This window comes from Propithecus coquereli, unplaced genomic scaffold, assembly GCF_000956105.1.
Source record: "Propithecus coquereli isolate 6110/MARCELLA unplaced genomic scaffold, Pcoq_1.0 Scaffold128, whole genome shotgun sequence".
NCBI classification, from domain to species: Eukaryota; Metazoa; Chordata; class Mammalia; order Primates; family Indriidae; genus Propithecus; species Propithecus coquereli.
In genome coordinates, this window is record NW_012136969.1 from 4373777 (window position 1) to 4379739 (window position 5963).

Genomic DNA, 5963 nt, shown 5'->3' on the forward strand with positions numbered 1-5963 from the left:
AATGTGTCAGTAAAAGAACTAGACAAAAATCCTTGCCTTCATTGTGCTTACCTTATGGTACAAGGAGACAGACACTTTAAAAAATAAGTAAATTACTTTGGGAGGAGAAAGCTGCTAGGTTAATAAATAAAGCTAGAAAGAGGGAAGGGAGTGCTGTAAGCAATTTTAAATATATCAGACAACATGCAAAGGTGACTTTTGAGCAGACATGAGGAAGTAGTGGAGGAGGTTTGCAAGCATGGGGTAAGGGTGTTCCAGGCAGAGGAAACAGGAAATACAAAGGCTTTGGGGCTGGAGCCTGCCTAAGTATTCAAGAACTAGCAAGCAGGTTGCAGCTAGAATAGATTAAGCTGGGGAAAGCAGAGGATGATGAAATTAAGGAAGTATTACTTTCTCAGGGCCGCAGTAATAAGGTAACACAGACAGTGTTTTAAAGCAACATAAATTTATTCTCTCGTAGTTCTGGAGATTAGAGGTTTGAAGTCAAGGTGTTGATCGGATTACTTCCTTTCTGGAGGTTCTGTGGGAGACTTTGTTTTGTGTTTCCCTCCTAGTTTCTGGTAATGCCAGCAATGCTTGGTGTTCCTTGGCTTGTAGATGCCTTACCCTATCTCTGCCTCTGTCTTCACATGGCATTCCCACCCTCTCCACTCCCTGTGTGTCTGTATCTCTGTGTCTCTGTTTTCTCTTCTTATAATGATACCAGTCATTGAGGAGGGCCCACTCGAATCCAGTACAACCTCATTTTAACTAATTACATCTGCAAAGACTCTACTTCCAAATGAGATCAGATCCTGAAGTTCCAGGTGGACATGAATTTTTTGGGAATACTCTACAACCCAGTACAAGAAGTTAACAAGGATCTCATCACCAGGAAATGCAGCCAAAAAAAAGAAAAAAGTAACAAGGAGCTACATTATTTAGGACTCTGCATGTTATAGTAACATATTTGACTTTTATTCTGAGGGAGATGGGATATCATACAAGGGTTTTGAACAGAGAAATGACATGATCTGAGCTAAGTTTTACAAGGATTACTGGGGCTGGTGCATTTAGAACACACTGGAGGGGGCAGAGGTAGGAAGAGGGGAGATTAACTGGGAAACTATTGTCTACTATTACGACTAAAATAATTCCGATGCCAGAAGATGACATGTTGGATTGGGGGTAGAAACAAGGAAAGCAGAAAGTGGTTATATTAAGAATATTTTGAAAGTAGAGTCAACAGAACTTTCCAATGAATTGGAGTGATATGGGAGAAGAGAGGAGTAAAGAAGACTCAACATTTTTACCTGAGCCACCAGAAGAAAGGAGTTACCATCAACTGTGATGCAAAAGGACATGAAACAAGTTTGAGGGAGATATTGGATGATTCGTTTTTGATGTAATTTCAGACACCAATTACATATGGAAGTGAATATGTCAATTGGGTAACTGGCTATAAAAGTCTCCATGCTGTGAAGAAGACTTGGATAGAGGCCCACCACTAGAAGTCATCAATATATAGATGGCATTTACATCTATGAGATTAGATGAGCTCACCAAAAAGTGAGGATAGAAAAGTGAAGAGGCCCAAAAGGCTGATTTTAAGGACACATCATCAAGTTTAGAGATCAGAAAGAAAGTGAGAGGTGGCAGCCGTTGAGGGAATACGGAAATCAGGTGAGGGAAGTATTTTGCTATTCAAGTGAGAAAAGTGTTTCAAGGAGGAGGGAATGATCAATCCTGTCAAATGCTTGGAGGAATATAAGGGAGACCAACCACTGAACATTGAATTTAACAATGGGAGGTCATTAGCGGCCTTCATCAAAGCACATTTGGTGGAGGGATGGAGACAAATGACAGAAAAGCTATGAGAAAATAAAAGGAAAAGAACTGAAGTCAGCAAGAATGGAGAGGTTTTGTTACACAGCAATGGCTACTAATTGGGGTAATTCTCCTCCTTAAAGGGACATTTGACAATGTCTGGAGATATTTTTGATTGTTACAACTGGGAGAAGGGGGTGCTCTTGGCAACTGGGTGATAGAGAATAGGAATGCTGCTACACATCTTATAATGACAGCCTTCACTGACCATCCCCCATCCCTCCTCTCTAAGACTTGGCTTTGAAACTATTATCTATTAATATCTCTAACGTCCACTGTCTCTATACTGTAGTCACCTACCACCATTTATTACCCCTCATTTCCAGGATATTTTACCTCTTGGTTCACTGCCATTCTCTCCAATAATTCCCATCTTAATTCTTCTTGATTTCCATATCTACGTGGCAAATCCTCCCAACATCCTTGGCCTCTCAGTTTCTTGAACTTCTTTTCAATGAACTTGCCCTGCAGTTCATCAATTCCACAGTCTTCTCCTGGAAGGTCTTTGCTATTATCAATAACTACAAGCCTTCCATAAACTGTTTTGAGTAGGCCACTCTCTGATGACTGCCTTTTATCTTTCCATGTTCTTCCCTCTGCTCTTCTGATTCCAATCATGTGACTCCATGGAGTCCTAAAATTTATTGTTTGTACCATATTTTAATTGCCCCTCACCAACTTTATATTCTCACTTTTTATCTAGTCAAATCATTGTAATTACTACATTGCAAACAGCTTTGTCTTCCTTGTTTCTATTTTAATTCATTTTATTTGTTGTAAAAAACCAGCCCTAGTTAAATTCAACTCTTTGCCTATTTTCTTCCTGTACTTCTGAAGTTAGATGGTCTCATTTAAAATTCCTGACCATAAACCTACCAGCAGGAAGATTATTAATGCTGCCAGCAATCACACTATATCTTCCTATCCCATTCACTCTTCAACTCTTGTAGTAACTATTCCATACTTTCTCAAACCCCAAAATTATTCCATCAACACCCATCTTGTTCCCAGTTGATGGCCTTGCTCCCAATTTCATGAAGAAAGTTGTTTTTAGACTAGAACTTCTACAAGCTCCCTCTACTCCCTCTACCCACCCACCAGTGATCTCTACTCATATTCTTGGCTTTCGCTTTTGGTACTAGAGTTGAATTTTCTGAACCCTTCCATCTAAGGCCAATCCCCCTCCCAACATGGACTCTAGATACCACCTATCTTTTATTTCTAGTTGGTTTATATTTTGTCTTTTAGGAGTCTTTTCATTTTGAATCTATTTGTGAATTTTCAAAATTTATCTTTGTTCAGACTTATTGGGCTTACTGGATCTATGAATGATATCTTTCAATAATTCTGGAAAAAACTTTTGCTAATATCTTTTGGGTTAACAAATAATATGGATAATACCCATTTTCCAGACATCCTGGAACTTTGGCTAGATAATTATTAGAATTTATACCTCTGTACTCCATGTTACCTAATGTCACTCTGATACTTTTCACCTGTAGCACCTTAAGAGCCTTTCACTGATTTATCTTGCTTTCAATATATATAATACAGAAAGACTTCCTATATAGATATTATTGATGATAAAAGATAAGTTTAAAGCAAAAAAGAAGGAATTGAAAACAAGATGAATCAGTGAAAGGCTCTCAAAAGTGACAAGAAAGTTATAAAGAACAAAATAAAATTTTAGGAAATAAAAATTTTAAGATATCTTTTAATAATTCTAGAAAAAACTTTTGCTATTATCTTTTGGATTAATAGATAATATGGATAATATTCCATATCTTTTAATAAATCAAAATCTAAAACTCAATGAAAGATTAAGCAGCAGGTTAGATATAGGCAGAGAGGATTAGTGAACAATAAGGCAGATTTTAAGAAATTGTCCCAGAATGTGGTTTTTATTTCTGTTTCTCTTGCTCATTGTGACTTGCTTCCTTGTGCATTTTGTTGATCTTTTTTAATCATGAAAAATTAACTATTATTGCAATTGTTTGCTGAAATTCTGTAAGTGGGAATTTTGTGAACTTGAAATGTGGGTTCTTCTACCAGGAAGATTTGTATTTGCCTCTGCCAGTTATTTCATTCAGACTCGTAAATTACAATTATTAACTTGCAATGTTTAGAACTGTCAGATAGTCTATATTCAGTCCCCCAAACCACCTACATCCACGTTGGTGTCTACAAATTACTGGGGGGAATTTTTTCTGTGTTTGCACACAGGCATGGGCCTTGAAAGTCAATTTTTGCTGGATGCCTCGCTCTCTTTTCTAGTGCCCCTTTCCCTACAGGTGTAACCCTTGTTGTGAGCTTTGCGTGGCTTAGTTCAGCTTTCTGCTATGTGTAGCCTGAAGCACTGTGCCCACTCTCCCTCATATTGTAAAGTTCTATATGCCCAGGGATCCCTGTTTTTCTTCAGGCCATCCCAGTGGCTTTGGTGCTTGCTTTTCCCTTGATTAACATTCCCACTGAGTTCCTATCTTCACCAGGTTTCCCTACTTTCTTGTAGGCTCATTCAATTATTTAAACCATTTATTTCTCCCACCCTAACCATTTTAAATTTTAGCAAGCATTTGTAGGTGTTTGTGTCAGGATATTTTTAGCATGTCTATACTACCCTATTGCCAGAAATGGAAGTCTCATAAATTTTTTCCAACAATTTTTAATAAAAATTTCAATAATGGTAAAGAAACATACCATAAGGGAGGGATCAGCAAGCGAGGGCCTATGGGCCAAATAGAGTCCATTGCCTCTTTTTGCATGGCCTATGGCTAAGAATGATATTAACATTTTAAAAGAGTGAAAAAAATCAAGGTAGAATATATCATGACATGTGAAAATTACATGAAATTCAAAATTCAGTGTCCACAAATAAAGTTTTAGTGGAACACATTCAAAGTTTTATTGGGATACATTTGAGCCCATTTGTTTATGTGTTGTCTATGGCTGCTTTAATACTACAGTGGCAGAGTTGAGTTGTTTTGACAGAGACAATATGGCCCACAAAGCTTAAAATATTTACTATTTGGCCCTTTACCGAAATGACCTCTGCTGTAAAGCAACACCTTTCGGGTTTACCCAATACAGGGAGTTGAGAAATAAAATTGCTAAGAAAGGTATAGTTCCCTTGTAATTCATGAGTGTAGGTGTTTATTTACTCCAAGTTATTTCTCATTCAAACACTCCTTGGATTCTCTTTGGCACTGATGATCAATATTTTCATGCTACAAATCACATTATTTTTAATACTGTGCTCTCCTCAATATGTGTTACTGAGATTACCTTTGCTGCATGGCAAACAACAGAGTTCTGAAATTTCTAACTATGTTGCTTCTTTCATTTACATTTGCCATTTTTTAAAACAGAAAACATACAAGTTCCATACAGTGTAGGAGTTTTCTATTTAGTCTGCAGAAGCATGTGACAAGAGAAGGAAATAAGGTCTACAGCTGATATGCATTAAAACGGCTTGCCTTATTTCTAGGAGTTAAAACCATTTTGTCAAATAACTTAAAATAATCTTCCTCCTTTGCCGGAAATTGGACTTCCAGCAGCCGTTGGTCAGGTTGTTATCTAGAGGAAGGAATAATCTGTATATTTATTGTATAACATTCATAATCATCAGCCTTGTTACATATGTGCCCGAGATCATCTTCCATAGTATATTTTTAAATCTTTCACTCAGCCTGGTGAGATTTCTAAATTAATCTGTGTGGAGAAACTTAAATTAGAGAAATTAAATAACCTCTTTCCCCATACCTTTTGGCTTTCCATTAAACAATAACCATGGTAATTTAATAAGCTACTCTTGTACAGAGACGAGACTCTGCAGGGATTCGGAACCACTGATATTTAATGGGGAACCCTACATTCTTCCACACTTTGATTTAGGATCCCATGAGAAAATTTAGCTGGCAGAGTATTTGTTTCCTGAATGGGGGGTAATTAAGCAGTGGACCAAGGAAAGCCTAGGAAGAAAGAGCCAAGAACAGGATGAATTTGCAGGAAGGATAGTAACATTGCAGATCCAAGTTAAAAAAGGTAAACGAAACCTTTTAGAGGCAAAGAGAAAAAGAATCTTGTGGATGTTCACAGGC